Source organism: Macrobrachium rosenbergii, chromosome 3 (genome assembly GCF_040412425.1).
Source record: "Macrobrachium rosenbergii isolate ZJJX-2024 chromosome 3, ASM4041242v1, whole genome shotgun sequence".
Taxonomy (NCBI): domain Eukaryota; kingdom Metazoa; phylum Arthropoda; class Malacostraca; order Decapoda; family Palaemonidae; genus Macrobrachium; species Macrobrachium rosenbergii.
In genome coordinates, this window is record NC_089743.1 from 22888313 (window position 1) to 22907536 (window position 19224).

The window sequence follows — 19224 nt, forward strand, 5'->3', positions numbered from 1 at the left end:
AAGACACTTGCCGCATGTGTGAGATTTTGTTTCTAGTGACCATGGAAGTACGCATGTCTATGAATGCCACATATGAAGGGATAAGAAATGGGGGGTAGGAGGAAGAAAATGAAAATTCCCTGTGTCCTCTCTTTGAAGTTAAAACCTTCCCTGCTGCTATAACTGGTCCTAGGGAATATGAGTCCACCCATTTTTGTGTGCAATCCCTGGGCAGAAGTTGACTGGCACCTTCAAGTACCTGCACTTGCAATGGCATTGGCATCAAGGCTACCAAGTAGTTTAGAAGAATCACTTCAGTAATCTTTGTTCCTCCCAAGGTAAAAGTAACTCCACTAGGCACAAGATGATAATCCTTTTTGTTTTATATGTACAAAGAGAAGGAATGGCAAATGGTGCTGTGAAATGTTATAGGGTCTTTGAAGTCTGTGTCTGCCATAAAGTCAGAAGCAAATAACGATCCTACAGATCTGCAGGCATGAATGCTAGAGGTATAATCTCACTGACCCATCCTGAAACACTATTGTTCTCATAGCCTTCATGATGCTCAACAACTTGGTTCTAACACCAACAAACTGGTTTCCCTTAAAGCCCATTTTTGCAATTTTGCCAAGGCCAGGAAATCCTGAAGAAAGCACTCATTCCTGTTGATTTCTGCTGCCTTGAAGTTCATTGAGAAGGTGAAAAATCTGGTCATCAGGCCAGATATTCGCAGATCAGCATGATCTTGCAAATCCCACTCTCTTAACTCCATGGAATAGAACTTCATGGTGACAAGAAAATTTCACGAGAACTCAGTGTCCCGGGGCTGCAGTTCTGTGATTGACTTTTGGCTATTATTTGGAATTTTCCAAACACCCAACCGCCAGATGGAAATACAGGGATTAAGGGCCTATTCTAACCCAACACAGGAGAGTTGGGTTCCCTTGGAGCGGTCTTCCAACAGATTTACTTACTTCCTACATTTTTCAAGTAAGGTATAGTACTTTATACATGTTGTTCGAGGTTTGACATTGCAAATTCATACCTTTCCAGTTAGTTAGATTTAATTTTCTGAGGTTTCCTACGCTGTGCTTAAAAAAAAAATAAGATTGGTCTAAATTCAAAGAGATTTTTGGGTAATTTGAAGATCAGGTTATCATTGAATACAGAAACAAAGAAAGAATTCCAAAGACTTGAGGAGAATGTGAAAAACAGTAACTGACAAAATTTAATGTCATATTGCACTTGAAAACGAACTAATCTTTTCCGTTCAATGAGACAAATATTCGAGAAATATGGAACAAACAATTTCGTATTTTGTAATACTAAGGAAATAGAGCTATAGGATAGATGTTGCACTGCTACATGATGCAAATCCTTTGATTCAGGTAATTAAATGTGAGATACAAAAGGATAGTTATCACAAATAAGATAACATATATAGTCATATTTCGAATGAGGAATATAATCACCTACACGGCTGGATATTCATAAACCTAAAAAGAGGAGAACACGGGCGCTTCCACTGCCAGGTAATGCTTAATGTGTACACACACACGCACACACACACACACACACACACACATATATATATATATATATATATATATATATATATATATATATATATATATATATATATATATAGTAACAAGAATATAAGAAACATCCTGGTATGTAAATTGAATCAACAAATAAAAACAGAAAAGCTATTACTAAAATGTACAAGAGAAAGCAATATGCATGTACAAGGTGCGTTAGATGTTGAAGTGCACTTGTGGTGCCACTTTAAAATAAAAAAAGTTTTCAACTTTCGTGTGAAGCCAATAGTAGCATGACCGGATAAGAAGCCTACCGTAAGAAAGCAATATAAGAGTTTGCAAAGTGGAAACAGAAAAATATTTTGGTAGTAGCAGACAAGACCTAACCAGCTTCATGTGTGCATCTTGTAAAGCTCATAATCGTAATATAATATTATGATGATGATGCATGCATTTGGCTTCGTGTTGAAAAGCTTTCTGCCATTTCTATCACAGTTGAAGATGACAAAGTTTTCGTACGTTGTCCTGTTGTCTACTATTCTATAGCAGTTGGCATTTTTGACGCATATAATATGGATAAAACTGATGAATAGAGTCAAACTCTCAGCGTGTGGAAACGAAAGTATTCGCGTCATTATGTACGATAGGAAACGAATCAAAACGCTATGTTGTTGAGAAAAATAATATTGCCGACAGTGCCGGTATAAGTTACTTTCATTAAGTGTTGTTGTTCATTCCCATCTATATCACTGAAATTTAATCAAAATAATAATTTATATTCTTAATTTATGTGGAAACAGCAAAGTACATAGAATTTTTAAAAAATCATTTAATCAGGTAAGGTCCAGGAAGCAACCAATTACGATCAGTGGAGGCGTCTGGCAAGTGGCGTCGCACGGTGTTTGAGAACCAATAGGAGTGACAGAGGTTGTGAGACCACGGTGGTGTGAGGAACTGTAGTAAGGTGACTAACAAATTTAAACATTGTATTGCAAGATACTTGAACTTTTGTAATAACCACTGTCATTTTGAAGGCAAGCGAAGAAGAAAGAGGAAGGTAAGTGGTTTGTATGTTGATAAGTCTTTTGAATGAGCTATAATGCTTGCTAGAGTCAACATCTGAACTGATTTTGCGGTCTTCTGTAGCTTGTCAAACTGGACTTAGTAGTTCAATCACCCCGATCTAAGTTATAGGCAAGTTTTTTTAGTGGTCAGTTGATCTAATGCTGTGATTTCTATAAGATCCGCCATACTTTAAAATAACTCAAACTGCTAACAGAAGCTAGTTTAAAAGCAAGTAAATGTGGCTGGCCGTGAGTGCAGTGTTGGCATTCGCTATGTACTTCCGTCCGTCTGGTCGATAGTATTGTATGTTGAGGAAAAAATAAATAATTCGCGACGCTTTTCGAATAAAATTTACCTCGATAATTACTTTTCTGTCTCATGTGTACCCGTAATAGAATGGTTTGTTAGTTTACTGGCTTAGCCAAAATTTCTTGGAGCAACTTGACCAATGTGTCTAATTGATTTGGCAAGTTGTATAAACTGCCAAATAGCAGTGCATTGATGTTCACGTGTTTGCATGTGGGACTGGTCCACCGTCCACTTCATAACGGATGAAGTTAATTTGTCTTAAATTTTTATTGATTAAGAGAAGAGCATCGGATTTATTGTTAACCCATTGTCACCTTACGTGTATTATCCTTATGTCATAAACAGAGTAACTTGTTTATCGTTAGCAATCTCGTTCATCCAAATTTACACCTACCCGAGTTCATTCATCGTTTGGTTTTACTCTCTCTCTCTCTCTCTCTCTCTCTCTCTCTCTCTCTCTCTCTCTCTCTCTCTCTCTCTCTCTCTCTCTCTCTCTGCTGTTGTTCAGATGACGTCTTGCCTTCTCACAGTTCTGTTTACGTCAGTATAAGCTGTAAAACCCCTTAGATATTAAATCGAACCCGTTCGATTATTTTTTTTTTTATCAGCACAGGCAAACAATTTCAGATCGTAACTTACATCATGCGAGTACTAACACGGAATACATGAATGGTAATGCATTTGAGGTTCATAATCGGTAACTAAATACTTTACTGAAGTATTATTGAGGTAGTTTAATGCTTGTCGAATATTCGGTAGATGGGATAAAAAAAAAAAATCCAAACAAGCGGTAAAAGGGCAACGGGGACGTTACAACAAATTTTCTTAACCATCTTTAGTATGTGTAAGACATCTTTAACACTGGGGATATGAATGAAGACATGGTGACAGTAAACGAAAATGATTAAGTTTCATTAATTATGAAATTAATTGTCATTAAGGTCCAATACAATGGACAAGATGTTGACAAATTACAGTTTTTTAAAGTTCTGAATCATCAATTACATAATAATCATAGTATAAAGAAAGCCTGCGTTCTTGCCCAAAATCAGTTATCTTCATTAACATTAGCCATTATTATAACTGAGTTACAGTGCTTACCGTTACGGCACCTAGTAGGCAGGGGATATCCACCTAACGTTGTCTCCCTTAGCAGTGCTTTAGATAAGGACCTTGCTTTGGATGAACGTTGCATGCCAGATTGCGAGTGAATGGGACGTTGTTGTCACGGTTAACTTAAGAAAAAAAAACTTGTGTGCAAAATAATCATGAGTAATATTTCATAATGTAGTGTAGTAGGGTTTGATGTTAAACTGCATCATCATCATTATACGCTTCTTGTTGAGAATGCAGACTGTTAGATTTTCCCGACCCTGTTCATTCGGTAGCGATTTTAGGCAGTGTCACAAGGAATCATGTGATGATGCCATGTCATCAGTGTAAGCACCTAAAGATCTTGCGTTGTTACACGGGCCAGATAGATTCTAACTGGTATTTTCCTCCTTCATTGTAAGTACTTTTGCCCTCAGCCGTGGGATACACAGTAATTTCCAATACAAAACATTCTTTGTATACTATATGGTTATACCTTCAAACCTTGTTTTAGGGGTCAGGTTTTTTTTTTTGGTGCCCTTACATAGGAATACAGCACGTAGCCCCATGTCGTAGACTCGGCCTAATTCCTAAAACAGATATTGCTTTTCGATGTATTAAAGGTAAACTCCATTCGTAGAATATACTTAAGTTATGTCTGCCAGGGAACGTAGTGTACATCCCATCTTTGGCTGCAAGATGAACAGGAGCGATTACAGTGTTCACCAATACTGGCTGCTCATGGAAACTGGTGTTAGGTTACAATTTGCTGCCGGGAAACGTACCCGTGTGGCAACTCTTTCAATTAGCTTTCACATTTTCTGGCATAATTCTGCATCAGAACTCTGGTTACTTGTGGAAAAACTTAGATGCTAAGTTTTGCAGCCAAAAATCGGCACTTTTGAATTGTGCCAGAAGAAATGGAGGAGAAGCCTGTCCAGTAATGGTTCCTTAAATCATCATAATTAAGAAAATTAAATTATCAACCCATGCTAATGAGGTTTTAATGTATAGCATTTTGCAGCATATTGCTAGAATGTTGTAGCCCTTACTAAGAAACTTTTCTGTAGTCGTATAAATCTAGCAGATGAATTGATAAAGATATGTACTAAGTTACTAAACATATTTACGGAAAATAAAACAAGTTATTACTCGGCAAAATACACACATAACTGCCAGTTGAAGGAGAAAAATACCCGAGGGCGATTCGGCCCGCGTGACGCATACCCTTTTCTATCCGTATTTTAGTTTTAGATGTTAATGGCAAGGCAACATTTGATGACGAAGAAAGGAACTGCTCATGTAACATCGCCTCCAAACATTTGAATGTTGTTTCAGAAAACAAAAATGCTAAATTTCCATTTTTTTGCCACAAAATTTCATGAGCCGTAATCAGAACCTTGCTTGCTTGGCGTGTGAATGAACCACGACGTCAGATGTATCTTACAATGACCTGCGAGTAATGTTAAATTTTTTTTTTTTAGTGTTTAGCGGCTGATTTAAATTCTGTATGATAATGCAGTAGTTTTTTCAGGCATATGATTTCGGTTGTCCTTCATTTATTATGAGCTTGATTGTTGTTTTTGTAAAAAGCAACGGACGTTTGGCCCAAAGAACAACATAAAGCATACTTTGTCCACTATTCTTGTTTTAGTTGGCCTTATGCATGTCAGCGAGAGATAATGCTTTTGTTGTATGCGCTTTTCTTCGTTCACTAGGAAGGATTTTTCAGCATAACTTGCAAAGGCAGCTTTCAAGAGTCAGGAGATAAGCTGTCTCTGGGACAGCATGAACCAATATTAAGCTTATCAGTACTATCAGGAATTATTGAAGTTGTAGACTAGCGGGTCAGCATCTTGTAGAACATCTCGAAAGTGATGTATTTTATTAGATAATCAATTAGCCTAAAGAAAAACACGACACCAAAAGCAGCAGTGTGCTTAGTGATAAACGATCTCTTGAATGCAATGCGCAACGTTAGTTCTAATCGATCTTAGTAGTCCAGTCAAGTGAGTCCAGTAGTATAAGAGTAGATTAACGGCGGCATGATGTAGGAATGATATTGAACAAACGTTTTTGAAAACTCTGCACCCAGACTTTTCAGTTAGTTACCTTACGAACTTAGAAGGAAGTGGAAATTATAATTAGATACTCGATAAGAAACCTGACGTGTTTATTTTAAAAATTATGACATAGAAGAAAATTAACAATGGAAACCATAAGCTATAGCTTTTACTGACAAATAAAAGGGAATAGCGAGCCCCAGACGGTGGCCGTAGAAAGTGCTAGTAGAAGGTCCCCCCCCCCTTTTTTTTAAGTGGAATAGATAATATGCATATCATGGACAGTGCTGAAGATATAATTCTTTAAGAACGTAAATCATTGGATTAACGGCAAATGAAAGACAAAACAAAAATGCATGAATTTATGGTAAAAATGCAACGTAAACCTTGATAGTAAAGAAGTGAAAATAAATAATATACAGATAGATTGCGTAAAGCCGGTGAGAATCCTAGCGATTATGTATGTAGTGAGCACTGTAATTCGTCAAGAAACATACTGAATATAGATGATTTTAAAAGGACTGCAACTTGGTATGTGGTCAGACTAATGCAAGTGCTCTAAGATGGTCTTGAAATTGACACGTCAGGTTCTTCTGGAATATCTAACTATAGTTTTACTTTCTTTCAACTTCCTAAGGCAACCGATGGAATGGTTTGGGTGCCGAGTTTACGAAAATGTTTGTTCAGTGTCATTTCTACATCCGGACTCCATTAATCTACTCTTATACAGCTGGACTGCTAAGGTCGATTAGAACTAACATCGCACATTCTTCATTGTCAGTGCATTTAAAGAGAACATTTTGTACTGAATAGGTTACACGGCTAACAAATTAAGGCAGCCAAATTAATAACGAATAACACTCCACGTGATAGGGTCCTGACCATCCTAATGGAGCTGCACTGGCTGCCTGTTAAGAGGAATAGTTGAAGACCCATGACGTAATAAAGAGTATGAAGCCGAAATATCGAAGTCTTACCCAAGCCATATAGCACATTGGTGTAACGACGCGTAGGATCATTGATTAATATGGGTTGGAGCCAAGTAGCATTAAAGGCATTACAATCTAGAATTCAAAACTTGGAGATTTTCAAGAAGTGACTAAACATATGTACAGTATATCAAAAGTAACTATGACAGTGATGAAAATAAACGCTGAAGAAATTATATAGGAGCCGGCCTAATGGACCAAGTGAAGGCCGATAGGGGGGTATCCAAAAATAAACTTGGATGAATGGATGGACTTGATACTTCTTACTAACCAAGTACAGTATATCCACTTCTACAATAACAACGGAGTTATTTCACATGTATTAGCATAGGATTATTAGATTTTTTTAATGTAATAAATTTAGGAGAGAAAAGATTGAATGAGGTTGAAACCTTGTCAATGAGCGACCGTCCGGTTGTCCTTTTTTACTAGTCTCTTGATTTTGCTGTTGTGCAGGTTACTTGAATGGTTTGTTTTGTTTATTTGTGTATCTATCTTGGCTGTTGAAAGGGCTTCTGATTGGTTTTAGTTAGCGTTTATAACGCTCTCTCTCTCTCTCTCTCTCTCTCTCTCTCTCTCTCTCTCTCTCTCTCTCTCTCTCTCTCTCTTACACACACACACACACACATTCAAATTCAAACTACGGCCGCCACCAGAGCAACGTGCATATCTAACAAGTGACGATTTAATAATCCCTTTTAATGGTAAATATAGGCCTCAGTCATACTTTAGTTGCTTTGACTACTGGATTAAACTGGCTGCATGTGGAAAGATATGTGATTAGTAAATAGACAGAAAGGCTTGTGGATTGTCAGATGTTTGCAGACAATACAGTGCTGATTGGCGATAGCAAAGAGAAAATGCAGAAAGTAATGAAAGTGTTTGTAAGAAAAAGTTGAAACTGTGTGACCAAGGGCATCATTGATGTAAACGTCATTGTTAACCAGTAAACTTATTTTTTTATATTTTCTAGTATAAATTATTAATCTTTTTGAAAATGAACGATGTTTTCCAGGATCCCACCGGCTTCGTTTAGCCTGTGGCCATAATTAGGATCGTGCTTAGCCACTTTCTTCTATATGTATCGGGTTATTTTAACTGGCAAAGTGACAGACGGACGCCATGTATTTTATCTGTCTCCAAGAGATAAAATTCTTCACTTATGTGACATTTGCTATAATGGCAGCATTCTCCGTGTGATTTTCGTCTGGCTATTTATAGATATAAAGTCAAGAGAGAAAGTAGTAGCGATAAAGAGGCTGGACTTCATAGCGGTATCTAGTTGTTAAGAGCTTTTGAAGAGTCGAGTCTCCTGATAACGACTAACGCAGTGCTTTGGCGACTTAACCAATGTGGTCTCCCGCTTCCTAACGGAGATATCAACCTGTGAATCACCGTAACTTGGTAACAGCGATTGCATAGCAGATTATGGTAATAGCAGGACCCACAAAAACAGGTCGGCCAGACAATGGACTAATAATGAATCGCCCGATTCGACCGCGTCAAGTGAGTCATGGCCATGATTTACAGGTTGTAAACCAATGACAGTTAAATATTTAATACTATTGTTAACATGTAAGTCACTCGAGGACAAATTTCTTTTCATTTATTGAATGTCTGAGGTATTCTGAATAGTTTTCATTATAGTTTACGGCAAGATATTGTTTAAAACAATAGAGATAGTTCTCTTACCCTCGCTATCGATAGAAAAATTAACTTCAGTTGTGACATAATATTATGAGGCTGTTTTTTTAAACAAAATAACTGACACTGATAAATAATTAGGTTAATGCTGGACTGCCAGTAAAAGATAAGTGATACAAAACTGAAACTGTTAATGCAAAGACGGAGGATGATCAAATGTTCTGTTGCATCGAGGAGCCAGCGATGAGCCCGTGTGACGTCACTGGATGCATATTTATTGCTGCCTTGGAGACAGGCGTGAAGGGTGACTGGGGAGAGAGAGAGAATGACTCGGGGGAAAGGTCCCAAATATATGTAGGTTAGGTTGCCTTGGAGATCCGTGTTCTTGAATCCAGGTTTTTGTTTGCGAATTTCTTCCTTGAAACCACGACTCTTTAAGAATGTTAAAAGGAAATGGGATACCATCAACTTTGCTCCTCTAACACTCGGCCGTATATATTGCTGTATAGCTGTACAAGTAAAATTCAGGATAGTGTGGTTTCAGTTAAGTATTTTCTTAGTTTAACCAGACCACTGAGCTGATTAACAGCTCTCCTAGGGCTGGCCCGAAGGATTAGATTTATTTTACGTGGCTAAGAACCAATTGGTTACCCAGCAACGGGACCTACAGCTTATTATGGAATCCGAACCACATTATGACGGGAAATGAATTTCTACCACCAGAAATAAATTCCTCTAATTCTTCATTGGCCGGTCGGAGAGTCGAACGCTGGGCCAACAGCGTGCTAGCCGAGAGCTCTACCCACCCTGCCAATGAAGAATTGTGGTTTCAAACACCGGAATTTTAACTTGACGGACATTTATTAAATTAAGCACTAACGATATTATTCAGTAAGTATCAGTATTGTTTGAACTGACTACCAAAAACTGATGAGGGAATGACGTGCAACTCCAAGTGTCAAGGGGAAGCAAACATTTTTATAATGCGTGGTCGTTAGGCATTATGCTTTCATGCGCTGAAATTGTTTGATGTGTTATTGTTTTCTTACCAGCCTCATTGTCATTGAATGTTTTTGTCCAGCAACGACCATAGAAAATTCATATGTAACAAGCCATGTTCAGTTATATCTATATCTTACGTTATCTATTTGTTTCGATAGCAACGAGTATTGTCGGCAGATTAATCGTCGCGATCTAACGGGATAAAAAATAAATGCAGGTTTCCGAGTCTCGTTCTATTCCTCCGCGTTTCAGACGTCCAGTGATTTCGAATGATTCCTCGATAAACAGTAGGTCGTGTGTTCAGATAGCCTTGATTTGTCTGCATGAAAACTCATATGCAATGCAATATTAGAACGTGGATCTGTGTGTGTGTGTGGGTAAGTGTGGGTGTGTTTGTGTGGCCGCAAGAAACAGTGGCAAGCGCTCAGCTTACAAACTTTCTGTTAATTTAAGCTGTGAGATTAAGTTAATAGTCGATTGTTGTGGGCTGCGGCTAGAGTAGAGAGGTAAAAAAAAATGTTCACTGTTCGGTCAAAATGTATACCTCGACGAGATATACATCACGGGATCGCTCATTATTATTTGACCAGAATCTAGGATAAAAAACAAAAATTATTTATATTGTGTCATTATATATGAGCTTGTATTGAAGCACTTTGATAAAGTATAGGACCTTTGCGTTTGAGCAAGTTTATCCATTGTTTTACTTTGTAATAAATCTTGACGAATCTGAGATGTCAGGGAGGGCAAGGTACAGTAAAGTGGACTCGCCTTGTTGATTATAGTTATTGTTGTTGTCAGTGGTAATAAGGACCTCGGTAGTTTTACCCTGTGTTGGCGTTTGCTGAAACAAGGTTATAGATTGGCTGAGTCACGATGAGTGGAAGTTTTTTTTTTACTTCAGTCTTTCGGTCCTCACCGAAGGACCACTTTTTGTTCTAGCCGAAATAATGGTGTCCGGGTTTTCCCTTTAACTTTTTGCGTATTAGTTACCCTGGATCTTTTTATTGTGGGGTTGGGGTCGGCGATGGAAATATCTCAGTGACTGTGGGTTGCTTTAAGGTATTCCTGTAAATATGTGTGATATTAGGGGGCATACATGTTAATAATTTAGAGTGGGATGTTCGCAGTAAGTTTACACACGTGTATATGTGTATATATATATATATATATATATATATATATATATATATATATATATATATATATACATGTAAAGCATGCATACTTATCATAGGTAAATATATATATATATTTTTTGCAACATTTTTAACCTATGGTGCATTTTTAATCTTTAGCAAGTTTACCCTGAAAAATGTATACAGTCTAGTCTATGTCAGATATGGACATCTTGGTCACCAGTTAACAGTTTAAGATTTTTTTTACCGGGAAATGATTAAGTGATTCACGCTTAAAAGATTTAATTACCTGAAATTTATATATAAAGAAAACGGAAATCATAAGTGAAGTGCACTTAATTTAGCGACATAGTACAGTATATGGTAGTGTTTTTCATTTTGTTTAAGAAAACGGTCGAATGTGGTAACTTCGTCTTAGAAATCTCTTATTTGTTATGATTCGAATTTTATAAGTTTTTGACATTCGAGTCTCGTATACCTAGGTCCGAATCGTTTTTAATTGTTCTTAATGTTGGCGTTCAGTTCTGTCATACGAATCTGTCAGTATACTCGTATGAACACCTTCCGTATGATGGATTCAGTCGTATAGCTTTGCTCTTGTTCGGGTGTTCATAAAATCACGCAATGATTGCAAAGGACTTATATAAATTACCATAGGTTAGATATGTCACTGTAATTTCTACGGTTGGGTTCATGTTAACCGGTTTTACCTGTATATATTTTCATTTGCATGCATGCGTGTTTAGTTGTTGAGGTTGTATACACACGCGCGCACACACACATATATATGTTTATATATAAACTTATATATATGTTTATATATAAATATTATATATATATATTATATATATATATATATATATATATATATATATATATATATATATATAAATATATATATATATATATATATATATATATAAATGTACATACATACACACATATATATAATATGTGTGTGTGTGTGTGTGTGTGTGTGTGTGTGTGTGTGTGTGTGTAGAATAGGTACCAGCCCTCGGCCTGGGGTGTTAAGCAGTGGGCCTAGCGACACACTGGCCACGTGTCATAGGCATTGGGACCCGTTCCCCCACTGGCTGTCGGCCTAAGAAACAGGAGATCAGCGCCTGCCCTATGAGCCTACAGAGGCCCAGGAGGACTTTAACTTTAACTATATATATATATATATATATATATATATATATATATATATATATATATATATATATATATATATATATATATATACACACATACTGGATTAAAACGTATTCTTGAAGACGTCGTCACGACTCCAGGATCCTTTGAAGCAGTCTTCAGCTCCTGAAGCATTCCTGGAGAAACGCCCGTTGGATTGTAACGTCTTCTTAAATTCTTAAAGACTCCAGGATCCTGTGAAGCCGTCTTCAGCTCCTATCAGATCCGTTTCCCCCGAAGAAATCTTCGAAGTCTCTCGTCTCCAGGATTGACCAAATCCCATTCCTTCTCCATAAAAAAAATCCAAAGGCTTCAGAGCCTTGAGATCGTCTCGAAGCCTTCGGAAGCCCCAGAAGCCTCCTGAATTCATCCCCAAGAACGTGGGCTTCCCCAAAGAAATCTTCGAAGCCTTTCATCTCCATAAAACACTGTTCTTTAGTATTGTGCAGGAAATCCAAACGCTACAGAGCCTGTAAATTGTCTTGAAGCCTTCGGAAGCCCCAGAAGCCTCCGAAATTCCCAGAAGCCTTCGGAATTCCCAGCTTCCCTACTGTCACCGTGGGGAGGACAAGATCCACTTGGAAATTATTGTTATAGATTATATATATGTGTATATATAATGTATGTTTGTATATATATATATATATATATATATATATATATATATATATATATACACACACACACACATATATATATATATATATATATATTGATATATATATATATATATATATATATATATATTGACTTTATTACTTACACAGTTGTTCCGTCCATTAGTAGAATTACTAAAAGGACCTCATTCAAACTGGATGGTATCTAATGGAGTATTTATTCAGAAAAAGTCACAAGCTTTTTTGGACAAACAGTCCACATTATCAAGTAACCGTACAATGACCAGACGCGTAGTCCAGCTGTATTTAAATCTGTGTGCTGGGTACTTTTAATCCTCTCATCGCCTATAATTGTAGCTGCTCCTGTGTGACCCCCACCCCCTCGTGACCTAGGCCTTTCTCTGCCCGCTTCTTCCAAATACAGCTGGACTACGCGTCTGGTCATTGTACGGGTACTTGATAATGTGGACTGTTTGTCCAAGAAAGCTTGTAACTTTTTCTAAATAAATACGCTATTAGATACCATCCAGTTTGAATGAGGTCCTTAGACGTGTCTACAATTGTTGGTTGCGTCAAAGAAATGTAAGAACATTTGCTGCCAAATTCAACCTTTCGACGACTGAATGGAAAATGAAGCTCATGCACAGAAGACCGACGCAATATCAAATGCTTTGCACTTTTGATCAGAAGGCTCATAAAGTACTTGTCTACACACCTGTACGCATTGCGCTACGTACCTCAATATTGAACGAACTTTTGTGCATATTAGATAGGAAGGCTTTTCCATAACACCTTCCAATTTATTAAGTTAACATTTTTTCGATCTCTCTCTCCTACCTCCAAAAACTTGAATTATACGGGATTTTTCATCAGCTTCTCAACCTCTATTCTCTCCACTTGACCAGACACATCTTTATTTTACAGTTCTTATAGTTCCAACCCTTCTTACGGCCCCTGTAATGTGCAGAATAATTCAACCTGACAGTTTCCGCAGCTGCTCTTTCGTTTGCTATGAATATTCTCACCTTACTTTTATAAAAGAGAGTTTGCTCAATAATCCCTGATTTATCTCCATTCTTACGTCCATAAAAACACTTTTTTTTTTTCATCCATCCTTATAGGTCCACCATTTTTGCCCAAAGCAGTAGAGGTGGAAGACCGGTTGAGAATTTATCATAAAAATGAAAACTTTCCCCTTTAGGCAGAAACTACACCGACAAAACCATTATCATTACCCAAACCCACCCCCATATCCGGGTATTCGAAGTTTAGGCCTATTCTTGTAGGCCTAAGTGGAGCAAGATATTTATCTACCGTCACGTTGCAATTAGGACCACGAAACGAAGCAAACTTTGTCGCTCACACCGTTTTACGTGGCTTACTCTGAATCCCACGAGTACATGTGGCAAACAACTAAAAAGTTAACAAATGCAACAGTCGATTTTCAAAGTCGAAAGGACAGCTACGACAGAAGAAAATATTGTGAATAGAATATATGTGAGTCTAAAATCCAAAACGTAAATGAGTTTTTGTTTCTCATCAGAGTGCATTTAAAAAGAAAAGGGATTAACGAGAAAGCGTACGCTAACAGTGAGTTTAACAATTTATCATTAGGTAAGTTACAGAATTGAATAGAAAGGATACTTAAAAATTTTTCAATGAAACCCTATAAAATTTATATATATATATATATATATATATATATATATATATATATAATATATATATATATACATATATATATTGTATGTATGAATATATAAATATACATTATATATATATATATATATATATATATATATATATATATATATATATATATATATATATATATATATATATATATATATATATAATGCGTATTAAAGAAATTTCTTTGCCTTCACATGGAAGGGTTTCATTATTTGTTTGCACGGTGGGAAAGAAATTTTTCAGAGAATGCAAAGGATTTTGGTTTTATTAGTAAAGCGTAAATTGAATTTGTTGTAACGAGTATATTATAGATTTAAGTATTGGTAATTCAAGCAGGAGGAAGAGTAGGAATTTGCATTATTGATAAACAATTTTAACTAAAAAAAATATGAATAGAAGGAACGCTTACTTGGACAAGTAATGATTGTCTAACTTTAATGAACTTTATTAGCCAATTCCATTATTTATACGAAAAATTCACATAGATACACAAACACACACACATATTTATATATATGTAATATACACGTATATATAATGTTTGTGTGTATATGTATATTTATGCATACATACACATGAAGAAAATTGGGTTGTTATAACTAAATGCTTTTTCTCAAGAGAGGGAGCGGAGCGGCTGCTGTTACCCTTCCGATTCCCAGCAGTTATTGTGGAATAAGGTTGCAATCCCCATGCCCCCATCTTCCCATGCTGCGACCAACCACAGCCTATTGATTACCAAGGATATTAACTTTCTAAGCCTATACAGATATCTTTATGCTCCGTCAGCTCACCTCGCGGTGCACTAGGCATTACTAAGGTTCTTTGCAGCGTCCCATCGGCCCATGACTGCAACGCCTTTTATTCCTTTTGCTGTACCTCCGTTCATATTCTCTTTCTTCTATCTTACTTTCCACCCTCTTCTAACAATTGTATCATAGTGCATTTGAGAGTTCTTCCTCCCGTTACTCCTTTAAACCCTTATAGGCCTAATCTCCCTTTCTCTGTAGAATGACATCATAGGTCCCATCGTTTGGCTTTTGGCCTAAATTTTATATTCCGGTTCCAGATATTTTTATGTGTGGCTATGTTATTGTAGTGTATATATACGGACTGCATTCGTATGCATGCATCTCCATAGCTTCCAGGTTGAAATGAGCTCCTTCGTCCATTAATCTTCCTTTGATAAAAAAACAGTTAGCAAAAACTTGTGCCAAAAACCGGATTCGGTCGAGTCGCCCACATCCTTTGACCACTTTTTAATTTAATATTTTTTTGTGTGCGATTCTTTGCAAAGCTTGTTTTGTAGCATTTGCACTTTTTTGTATTTTTTTTCCTATGACCTGAGAACGAGGTGTGCCTTGTATGTCATGGTTAGTGGTTGTGTATCATGTACAAAAATGATCACTATAGAATACTGATTTAAACGCTCATTTGTGTTTAAGGCTTGTAGTGGCAAGCATATTCGAAAAGGGAAAGCAATCGAGAAGTAAAGAGGTTATTGTAATTATCACAAATATTATATATATGTAATACACACAATTATATATATATATATATATATATATATATATATATATATATATATATATATATATATTGTTAGATAGGGTGGAAAGTAAGATAGAAGAAAGAATATGAACGGAGGTACAAATTGAAGGCGTTGCAATTAGCCGATGGGACGCTACAAACTTGATGATTGGTTGTCGTGGTGGGATGGATATCTGATGTTCCAACTTCTTTAGACTTGTATGGCCCAGTGGGTAACGCCTTGCTTTCCACGAGACCTGGGTTCGATCCCGACGTGAGTCAGAAATTTATTTCTGTTCCACACGTGATTGTGTTATGATGATTTCTATCTTATTCACTCCAGAAGGGATAATTCCGAATGAAATGTTGTCTATTGGGTCATTGCTGAGTCAGGAAGTTGGGGAAACTCGCTGGTATGCAAGCAGTTAGCTTGCCCAGGTAATTCCTTGGGTGCAGTTGCTCTCATTCCAACAAGGTATGGCCCAGTGAGTAGTTATTTCCCGAGATATGGGTTCGATCCCGATTGAGTCAGAAATTTACTTCTGTTTAGTGATTTGTGTTGATGATTTCTATATATATATATATATATATATATATATATATATATATATATATATATATATAAGTAACCAAGTGCTACAAACTTGATGATTGGCTGTCGTGGTGATGGGTTGATGTCGACCTATGTATATGAATTCGATATCGATATCATCGCATATCTGTTATGATGGACGAGTGGTCCAAGTCGACTGGTTATCGCTGTATCTAAAACAAAGGCCCAGGTTCGAATATTGGCCGGGCCAGAGGCGCTAATCACTTGTAATTCAACTAGGTTGAGAGTTATTCCCGAATATAATTCGATATTGATGTGGCTTATATTTGGGATATATATATATATATATATATATATATATATATATATATATATATATATATATATATATATATATATATATATATATATATATATATATGTATATATACATATATATATAGATATATATATATATATATATATATCTATATATATATATATATATATATATATATATATATATATATATATATATATATATATATATAATAGATAAACATCTTATATATATAAACATCTTCAATATCAAGTTCACATTCAGGGAACAACTCTCAACCTAGTTGAATTACAAGTGATTAGCGCCTCTGGCCCGGCCAGTATTCGAACCTGGGGGTTTGTTTTAGATACAGTGATAACCAGTCGGCTTAGACCACTCGTCCATCATAACAGATATGCGATGATATCGACTCTGCTGTAGGTGTTCCTGTCGAATTCAGGTTTGTACTTAAATCGACAGACAATTATTAAGTTTGTGACACTTGACTAATTATGAATTTTTATAACTTACATGCTCATTACTCGCTGTATATTCACAATTATTAATGCACAATTATCGTTTAGCCAGGTGTTCCAAACTTACCAAATCAGCTATGGTGGCGATGGGCAGATATCGAGTCTAAGTACGGAACCTGGCTAGGAACACGTACAGTAAAAAAAAAGTATACCTTAGTTTTTACCAGACCACTGAGCTGATTACCAGCTCCTAGGGCTGGCCCGAAGGATTAGGCGTTATTTTACGTGGCTAAGAACCAATTGGTTACTTAGCAACGGGACCTACAGCTTATTGTGGAATCCGAACCACATTATAGCGAGAAATGAATTTCTATCACCAGAAATAAATTCCTCTAACTCTTCATCAGCCGTCCGGAGACTCGAACTCGGGCCTAGCGAGTGCTAGTCCACAGCTCTACCGATTCTCCCAAGGAAGAGCTTAACATGTACAGTAGATTCAGTAGCAACTTGTGTCTGTTATTACAGCCCAGGGAGGCTGGTATTAGTTAATTCAAGCCATGGGCTAATCATACACTCCCACAGACGTAATTTATATTAAGGTAATAGGGAAATGGGTAAGGTCGCCACCGGGCATAAAGACACTTGTCGCCGGAAACTGAATGTATTTACAATAAACAATTACATGCAGTTGATACTAAGGGGGGTATAAAGTAGTTGCATACGGATTCTGACAATGAGGTTAATATGGTATTTGTTTTATGGAGCCACGAGGGCCCTCCTGGAGCTTGGAAGAGATCCGTGAGAAGTCCAGCTAGTTTACGCTCATTTCCTGCAAAGCAAATGCACGTTCCCTATCTCAGTAAACTAGGTTTATCTGTCAATTCTAGTTATCGGGGCCCGATGCCACTCGATGAAGCCGGGGCTCGGATCAAGGCTCTCAAGTATGTATAGCTGGCACAATACGCACGTGGTCAAATCTTCATCAAAGGAATTATGGCACTGACCTTGATTAAACACTAAACATGCTAAATTGGGGATGGCTCGGGCATAGAGGTTACTCGTGGTTTCCAACCGGGTAGGTGGTTTTTAAAGGATCATAAGGAATGTAAGGAAGGATGGTGAGAGGACTCACTTCGAGGATAGGTTCTTTTTGGGAAAAGAAAGGAGAAATTTGCATTGACAGGATAGGATGAGGGTACCGCTAGCCTCGTGACCTTTCTAGACTTACCTTAGAGATCAGTTAGTGTGTGCCTTTACTGGGAGTGACTCTTAGAGACCATCCAGTGGGACACGAGGTAGGGTCCTATGTCCTGCAAGGGGAACTGCTACGAGGGGAGCGAACATCCTTTCAGGTCCCCTGTCACCTAGTCGGGTAGGCCTGCTGAAGGGCGTAAACGGCCCTAATGGGCAGCTTGATCACTTGACTTTCGTAGGCCGGCTTGGTCACGTGACTTTCTCTCCGGGCTGCTTAGATGCCTTAGATGGACAGAGAGCTAACGGCAGACACTGGGTGTCGTGGTAATCGGTAGAGAGGTAGCTCCATCGGAGGTCGCCATTTGAGACTACCTTGCCCAGCCGTTATCTTGTAAGGAGGCAAGAAAGCATTTACGAACGGGGTTTAAGGCCGCTTCTATAACACTGTCGTGAGGGACGAGTGGTCAGTGTCGACTGGTTATCGCTGTCTCTAAACCAAAGGCCCAGGCTGGAATCCGCCGGGAAGATGTACTTTTCACATGTAATTACCTAATGGTGTAAGTTATTCTTAAGGTATAGTGAATTCGATATTGAACGATATTTGTGGTTCAGTATTTGTTAATGTGAGCAATACACGTGGGCATGTGATAAAATTTCATACATACAGTATATACAGTATATGTGTGTATGTTTAAATTTAAAATTGAGAGTTATGGAGAAAAACTTGAAAGACAGAAGAATGGAGATGCTCCAGAAGTTGATATGAGTAGAAGTGAGATAATGGTGTGGAAGTGGGATTTTGTGGCTGACCATATGCAAGTTATGTTTGGATGAGAAAACTTTTCCAAAG

General features: G+C 37.3%; 1 protein-coding gene across 8 annotated transcripts in view; it reads left to right on the forward strand.

Annotated features, from left to right (window-relative positions):
- The first annotated feature begins 2355 nt into the window (after positions 1–2355).
- ATPCL (ATP-citrate synthase) overlaps positions 2356–19224 on the forward strand; it is a 122614-nt gene continuing 105745 nt past the window's right edge. For 4 of the 8 annotated variants that reach the window (XM_067128324.1, XM_067128348.1, XM_067128329.1 and 1 more), the window contains exon 1: positions 2356–2484. The gene's annotated coding sequence lies outside the window, so the exon portion shown is untranslated. Of the gene's footprint in view, positions 2578–19224 lie in introns of all 8 variants that reach the window. The other 4 variants (XM_067128307.1, XM_067128337.1, XM_067128316.1 and 1 more) reach the window with 2 other exon arrangements.